An 8,936-nucleotide genomic window follows, 5' to 3' on the forward strand; every position below is an offset into this window, starting at 1 on the left:
TTTCTCTTTCTTCTGTTGGAGTTGTAAAGAAGACGAAAGGGTGTTAGTCGTGAGACATTTTAACGTATTTCAATGTAATTGGCAAATCCCCTATTAGTGGTGGGGGAGTTTGTCAAAATCTTTTAAAATCTCTGTTAGTGGTGAGAGATTTCTAGGAAGTTTCTAAAACTACCTCAAGATACCTTAAACTCCCTGTTAGTGGTGAGAGATTTGATTAGAATCTCTTAAACTCCATGTTAGTCGTAAAACACTAGAGACATAGGGAGTTTACAATTTTGGAGAGTTTGGGGGAGTTTGAGAGAGTTTCATGATGTTTTTGTACTTAGACAAAATCTCTCAAAAAACAAGAGATTTCTAGGGAGTTAGGTCAAACTCCCCCAAATTGTCTAGACTCTCACACATTCCCTCTAAATCCCTAGGGATTCAAATACATTAAACTCCCCCGAAATCACTCGAGGACTAACCCCCTCGAATTGAAGAGAGAGAGATATCTTTTTTTATTAGAGATTTGTATCTTCGTATCCAGCCGTTCATCGAAAAATTGAACCACTGAAAACACTAGGTTCACCGGTAGCAGTATGAGTCGTTTGACAACGAATAAAATAATAAAAAAAAATTATTCAACGCCCAACATTAATGCTCCTAGATGTGGTCCGCATTTTTATTAAATGTAGGACCGTTTTGACCGTTCATGATCTGTAGACTGCCATCGAGGGTCGAGGATGTGGGTCATTGAAACCCTCTTTTCCACTAGTGATCTAATCTGTCTTACCCATATTCATACAAAACTGTAAAATAATTTTGTGTTATATCTTCAAAGCAGTCCACACGTCGACTTTAAAATTGTCCGGGACACACCTCCATTCCTTATATGATATAGGAATACGACTCCGTACGAGATCTCCAATTTTAGTAGCGAATCTCGCAGTGGCAATCTTATCTCCTATGATCTTGCCAGCAAAATTGACACTGATATACATCTTCGGCTTTTTTGATTTGTTGGATACCTTTTGCTGGGATGACGTCGTAGTTGAACGAGAAGATCAGAACCGCTTCGACTTGATTCCATTCTACTGCAAAAGAATAAGTGAAATCTTGGTCAAATGATTAAACAATCAAGTAATCTAAGAAGCAATGAACATTAAACTGCTCACATTAGTCACATTAAACAATCAAGTAATCAAGTAATCTAAGAAGCAATGCATGCCTCGCAGATTCAGAAGTAAGATGCGTTTGTTCAATTGTCCCTTCCACATAACGTTTGTTACTTGGTAAGTTTTTACAACTCTTCATCGCCCTGCTTAACAGAAACAATGCAAGTTAACATGAAAAAAATATCAAATAAAGATAACTGCAAGTAAGTCAGTAAATGTAAGGTACTTACCTTTCAAACAGATACATCCATCGATATCTAACGGGTCCACATACAAGGACTTCATCAGCCAGATGCACCACAAGATTAATTCTAATATCAAAAAAGGAAGGAGGGAAATACTTTTCCATCACACATAATGCCTCGGAAGCCATGAATTTGGTCTATTGAAGTTCACTTTTAATTATAGCTTTCGCACACAAAATCCTGAAAACCAAGCTCATCTGGTGAAGCGTCTTACGAAAGTCTGGGTACCTCGGGAAAGCATGTTGGAGCAGCACCGGCAGCAAGTATTCCATAATCACATGATAATCATGTGACTTCAAACAAATCAGGCCTGGAGGTTTAATTGTAACATTGTTTCCAAGATTGGATGAAAATCCAGTAGGAAACTTCATATTTTTCAAAATCGTTCAGAAATCATTTCTTTCTTCTTTGCTCAAACAGAAACCAGCAACCGGTACAATGTCCTTGCCTGTTTCAGAATCTGTAGTGATCCACTTCCCACTGTGAATATTCATCTTCTTCATATCTTCCCGTGCTCTTACACTATCTTTGGACTTGCCCTTTATGTCGAGAATGGTATCTATCAAATGCTCGGTAAAGTTCTTCTCAACATGCATTACATCTACATAGTGACGGTAAGCATTATACTTCCATGACGGAATATCAAACAATCGTGCCCTCATATAAAAAGCTTTACTTGGAGAATCAACATCATCACAACCAACTTCCTCGTAACAATCTTTCTTTCTCTTTTTGCCAGCTTTGGACAGTTTTCCAGGAATATGCTCAATGTTCGAAGTCTTTAGCATTACATCTTCTCCACTCAATCGATGCGGTGCAGTTCTTCTCTATCCAGTTTTCAGTCCTAAATACTTGCCAGACCTAAACGGATGCCGTGTCTTAAGAAATTTGCGGTAGTTTAGGTACACTATTTTTCTGCAGTGACCCATCCATATACTTTCATTTTCGTCAGCACAATGAGGACAAGCTTTATACCCATGTGTTGTATACCCCGACACATTTCCATAAGCTGGTAATTCATTTATACTCCACATAAGAATAACTCTGCAGATAAAAGTTTCCTTCAGATGCATATCAAAAGCAGTGAAGCCATCAATCCAAAGTCTTCTCAACTCATCTATCAAGGGCTGAAGAAACACACATATGTCTTGACCTGGCACTTTCGGTCCCGGTATTAACAACGACATTATCTGAAATTATTCTTTCACACATAAAGAGGGTGGCAGATTGTACATCACCAAGATTACTGGCCAACAATTATAACCAGTACTATGAATTCCCTGCGGATTGAAACCATCAGTCGAAATACCAAGCCATACATTTCGCACTTCAGCTGCAAATCCCGGCCACTTTTTCTTGATAGTTTGCCATTGGAGCGAATCTACTGGATGACGCATATGCTCGAAAGAAGTCTGTGCTTCATGATGCCATTTCATATAGCGTGCTATCCATGATATTTTTTAGTATCTCTTAATTCTCTTACAAAGCAGAAAATGTCTCAATACTTTGCGAGGCTCTTTTGTAATTATTGGTCCATTTTTACCCTCTTTCACCACAAACCTTGATTGTTTACAGATGGGACACACAGTTGCATTTTTGTGTTCTTTTCGGAATAAAACACAATGATTAACACATGCATGAATGGACTCAGCCTTCATTCCTAGATCTATCAGCATAACTTTCGTTTTTGGGTATTTTTCAGGGAAAGTGTTGCCTTCTGGGAACCATTTTTCAGTCGTCCAGAGAGGTACGTAACACTATTCCCTGACCAACCAAACATCTTTTTAATATGTTGCAGTTCTACAATTACACTAAGTGTTGTTTCATCACCCTCATAACCCGGATAAATTTTTTCCTTAACTAACTCCTTATACTTGTGGTATTTCTTACCTAAGTCAGGCAAATCAGTTTCATTTGCATCCTTGTCTAACCCTTCAAATACTCCATAGGCCTTGTCTATAAAATCCCCTAACCCACATTGTTCATCTGTAATATTATCTTCTATATGTTCCTCGACTGATATTTCCTCATCTACATTTTCCTCTACATTTTCCTGCACTTCTGATGCTAATGTGGTGTATTTCTCCCCATGTAGAGACCAAATTACATATGACTTGTCTATTGAGTGTACTTCCAAATGATACTTCACTAGGGAAAAAGACAGAGAGTTCTTATTTCGACATATACGACAAGGACATAATAATGAACTTCTTATCCTATTACTATATGCAAAATCTATAAAATCATACACCCCTTTTTTATATACGTCACTAAACCTATCTTCTTCATTCATCCAACCTTTGTCACCTACTTTCACTATTCTACAACAAAACATAATATAGTATGTCAATCAATGACCCCTCCCCCAGAAATATAATTGAATATTCATACATACAAGTCAATAGAGTACAACGTAAAAGTAAAATAGCATGCAACGTTGAGCGTCGGTATAGGTGATAGTACATAAGGCCAGCAACACATATAACTCATGTTGCTTGCTGATTTATCTATACATCCCACACAATCATACCAGAATATGAATGGAAAAGTAAACGAATAACATATGCTCATCCAGATGCCATTCAAATGAACAAGATGATAACAGATCACGAAAAAAAACCTGACTCAAAATATTCAATGCTTGCATCAAAATAAGATACTCACTTTAGAGACAAAACAAAAAACCATATTAAATATCAAGTATGTTGTCATGAAAAGAAAAACATGTTACAACAGTCCTCTACCACACTTATAACCCTTATGTTTTGCTTGTCATTAACACATAACATACTGATAACCTCTACTTTGATCAAGCATGTGAGTTTTGCTTGTCTTTAACACATAACATACTGATAACCTTTATTTGATCAAACATGTTACAACAACCAGCAAAACTCACAGATCCACAGAAAATAAAATCAAAACAAATACCCAGCAAAACATGATACAACAATCCTCTAACATGATACAGCAAAACATGAAAAAAATCAAAACCCTTATTAAAGATCAACATGATATAACCACCAGCAAAAACTGATAGACCCATACTTCAATCACAATGAACCAAAATATGTAAAGAGAAAAATAAACAAGTAAATTATACCTGAAATCTTCGAAGATTTGTACTTCAATCTTCTTCTGAAAGTGTCAAACGGAAGATAAGAAAGAAATCAAATTTCTAGGGTTTACTGGAAAAAAAAAATAGGGTTAGGAAATCAAAGTTATTTTGATTTCTATAATAGGGGTTTTTAATACCTGATAGAACTTCTAGGAAATTGATCCTTCGACTTCAATCTTCTTCTTCTAAGAGTTGAAAATCAATTTCTACTTTTCTGTGGGTTTTCAATCACTTTAGGTTTACAAAATCAAAATCAATTTCTAGTTTTTCAATCAATCTAGAGTAGTTGATCTCTGGCTGTCTCTTAATCTCTCTCTGAATTTTTGGTTTCCTCTGATTTTTTTGGTTAGTAGTAGACACTGGAGAGGAAGAGAAAGAAAGTGTAGAGAGAAGAAACCGAAGATAAAAGAAAAAAAGAAAGAGGAGGAGGAAAGATATGAGGAAAGAAACATTTTTTTTTTCTTGTTGTCTTAAAATAAATATTTTAGTAGGAGATATTTTTGATTTGGTCTTAATAATGGGAGGGAATTGGAAATAAATGGTGGGAAACTAGAAATAAATAGGGGGAAGTGAATGATTGATGATTGAACTTTAATTCGAATGATTTTGGTGTGAGATAAACATGTGGAGGGAAAATTGAGGGGGAAATTAATGTGAGAGAAGGAATTTTTGGTGGGAAAGTTTGTTTTGGAGGGAAATAATAATGATAATAATAATAATAATAATAATAATAATAATAAATTAAATATGTATTAAAGTTATAAAATTATAAACTTATAAGTATGTAATATTTCGAGATACGTATGCAATATTCCGAGACACATATATGAGTAGTTGAAAAATCAGAACTAAAGCAACTCATATAGTTGATTTGAGACTCTTATAAGAGTGGAAGCACTAAAGATCTTTATATGTGTCTCGAACCTAAAAATCAATATGTCTCAAATCGGTCCATATGGTGTAGTGTTATAAATCGTGGCACATCTACTTGTATTTCTTTGGAGATACATTTCTCATATTATAAGTTCTTGATTGCAGAAAAAGCTAAAAAGGCATTCTCAATCGCCAAGAGGACGAATTTCCTATCATATACAAGCCATCGTGACACTTCTATTAGTCTTGCTACTGATAGAAGGGATCAGGACCATACGTTGATATTTTTATCACGAATGAAGACGCTCAACTTCCACAACTTGGTTGTGGCGACATACATAGTGCTAGCATTAGAAGACAGCTCATTGGGTACTGACGGAGAGCAGGAAATTTCAAAGAATTTGAAGGATTATATATGTAATTTTATCTTTTTAATTAGTTCTAATTTTGTTATAGTTTCATGGACTTTTCGCGTTACACTCTTTTCCTTAGTCAAGGATTTACCACCATGGGTTTTCCTTGATAAGGTTTTTAACGAGGCAACAAAAGCGGGTCTTATTTTGTTTCAATCTTTTTCTTATGTATTTCTTATGAAACGGGTGACTTGGGCTCACATTGGAGGCATATCCCTGCCTAGGACAACCTTTGATTTTCTAGTTCAAGCCACTTAGCCGGATTTATTAATATAAATCGATGCATTCTCAAAAAAAAAAACATTTTCCTTTCCCATTCAACTTGTAGCATGGATAGGCACCTAGTCCCGACTCGCTCCTGGCTAGGTGGGTATGTTAAAACTTAATCCCCAGAAAGAGAATACACGAATAGAACAAATAAATTCCTTCACTTAGGAACCTAGTTGGAAACCTGTTTTGAGGCATATAACAAAAAAAATTAGGCATACTCAACGCTTACCCTAACTAATATAAGTTGATAAGGGGTATTTAATTACTTATTCTAATTTATTTACTAATTTATTTATTTATTTAGGCATACTCAATGCATATAACAAAAAAATTATTTAGATAACCTTGATTAATTAATTAATTAATTTATTTTAATTAATTGATTGATTTAATTTATTTTTCTTTAGTTTTATTAAAAATGTTCATTTTATCTTTTATTTTAAATATTTATTTTAATTTATTAATTAATTTATTTATTTATTTTAATTTAGGCATCGTCATTCAGAAGGGTGTTGGTGCCCAACTGGTAACTAGGATCCCATCCAGTTTCTTAAAGTAATTGTAATCTTAAAAATGGAAACATGATATATATAATTCTTTTACTTTATTTTATAATATTTTTTTATGATTTTTTTATTATCATTATTTAATTTTTAATTTGAACTTTTTGTTTCTTAATTATTTTTCTTCTCTTTTTAATACAGAAAACAATTTAAAATACTAATTTATTTATTTTTTTAAATTTTAATAAACCAAACTTTTGGTTGGTAACCTAGCAACAAGCTGGGCCCCAACTCCTTTTTGAATAGCAATGTCTAATCTGTAAAAAATAAAACTACCCAAGCCGCTACTGGCGTCATTACTTAGCAGACAATTCTTCAGACGCTTGAAGAAACCCAAAGTATCTTCACCGAGTTCCCCTAAAGTAGAGAAAGTTAGGACACCCAAACCATAATCATGTGAAACACACTTTTCCAAATACTTAATTTTAATTACCAAAGATTTAAAAGAAAAAAAAACTAAAAACAAATTACAAGAAACTAGTTGGTAGTCGTGCACCAAGTTGTGCTCCAATCCCTTTTTGGATAGCTAAACCTGCTCTGATAAAAAGAAAATTGTGATCTTTAATATTAGCATCATTGTCTAGCTATATAATTTTTCAATCTTAATAAAAACTCTATAGTTTCGACACCAAGCTCACCTAAAGTAGTAAAAGCCAAGGTACCAAAACTATATCCATTTGTTCTACATACATCAAGGTATTTATTTATTTAATTTTTTTTAAATCTTTTTAAATTTTTTTAAAAAGTTTGTTTTCTTTATTTATCTTAAACTTTTTAAAAAAATTATTTTTTAAATTTAGACAAAAAATAATAGAAAATTTAAAAGTTTATAGGTGGTGTCTCTGTTTATTATGATTATGTTGAATGAAATGAATTGAATATCTCCTGTATCTGTATCTCTTCTCTGGTTCTAATGAATTCATCCCTTCTCTATCTGATTTCGTCCCTCTTATCTGTTAAATTCTTCTAGTTTCACCATTGATATTTGATTGGTGAGTTTTGGGCTCATCAATTGGTATCAGAGCCGTTCGATCTTGTCGGATGATTCCTGCCATATACAAATGGATTGGCATAATGATGTTGTAGAAATATCAAAACCGTGGTTTCTACTCTTTTAGAGCAACATGAAGACCGAGTAGCTCTCAACCGTGAAATCAAAGTTCTTAATGGAGAACTAAAAGAAATAATGGATGAAATTAAGACCATTGTTTCACGCATGTCATCGAACATTTCAGCAGCAATTGAAGAAGAAGATTGTATCATGTTTTGTGAAAATGAGGTTGGTTCTTCTGATTTCAGCATTGTTGATTTCTGTCCAATTTTCGATGAAGAATCTAAAGAGACTAAAGTACCGGTTCACAAGCCACAAAGTGAGGAACCCTATATATTATGTTTTCCTTCTGTTGATGAAACAAAAGTTCACTTCTTCTGGGATTTCAAGTACATCAAATACAAAGGAAAAGTTTGTGCGCGCATCATTGTGCTCCTTTGGTGTACCATTGTATGTTTCGGTAATCAAGTGAGAAAGACCCAAGTGTTCTGCGTTTTATCATTACCTTGTAATTTTGTGTTTATGCCATTACTGGTTAGCTTGTTCCAACCTTGAGGACAAGGTTGTTTTCGAGGGGTGGGAAATGATAGGACCTGATTGTAATATGATTGATATGTACGTACGGATTGTGGAGTAGTTAGGTTAGTTTTAGGTGGTTACTGTATGGGTGCTGGTATATATAGGTGGTGTCTCTGTTTATTATGATTATTTTGAATGAAATGGATCGAAAATCTCTTGTGTTTGTATCTCTTCTCTGATTCTAATGCATTCATCCCTTCTCTATCTGATTTCGTCTCTTATCTATTAAATTCTTCTAGTTTCACCATTGATATTCGACTGATGAGTTTTGGGCTCATCATCCAGTTACAATCAGGGGGATGGATGTGTAGCATTTTGTTGTTCTCTTTTTGGTTGTAATGCGCATCAATCTTTGACCGCCAGACAATGCATCACGGTATGAATGCTGGTTACAAGATTCCTAATATCATACAAAAAATCAGGGAATGGAAGGGCCTGGATGTAAAATTAGAAGAAATGGAGGGAATCCCAATACAACATGATGCGTTAGTTAGAAATTAGATTGAAACCTATTCTTATTTTATTTTTTTGGTTTCTCATTCCACACAATTATTGGTACATGTAGCTAAAAAAAATCAGTGAAATCGAAGTTATTTAAGGGATAATTATAAGATTTAAATTTTAAAGATACATAATTATAGGATCGTGAACTTCATGATTATCACATAAT

General features: G+C 34.0%; 1 long non-coding RNA gene across 1 annotated transcript; it reads right to left on the reverse strand.

The window, feature by feature from the left end:
• Window positions 1–586: 586 nt before the first annotated feature.
• LOC113340062 lies at window positions 587–4,973 on the reverse strand. Its single transcript, XR_003355286.1, has 4 exons — window positions 4,655–4,973; window positions 1,385–4,537; window positions 1,155–1,297; window positions 587–1,073 (listed from the first exon to the last, which is right to left on the reverse strand). It is a non-coding gene; the product is annotated as an uncharacterized LOC113340062 (long non-coding RNA).
• Between the last annotated feature and the right edge of the window lie 3,963 nt (window positions 4,974–8,936).

The sequence above is a fragment of the Papaver somniferum genome, unplaced genomic scaffold (assembly GCF_003573695.1).
Source record: "Papaver somniferum cultivar HN1 unplaced genomic scaffold, ASM357369v1 unplaced-scaffold_21, whole genome shotgun sequence".
Taxonomy (NCBI): domain Eukaryota; kingdom Viridiplantae; phylum Streptophyta; class Magnoliopsida; order Ranunculales; family Papaveraceae; genus Papaver; species Papaver somniferum.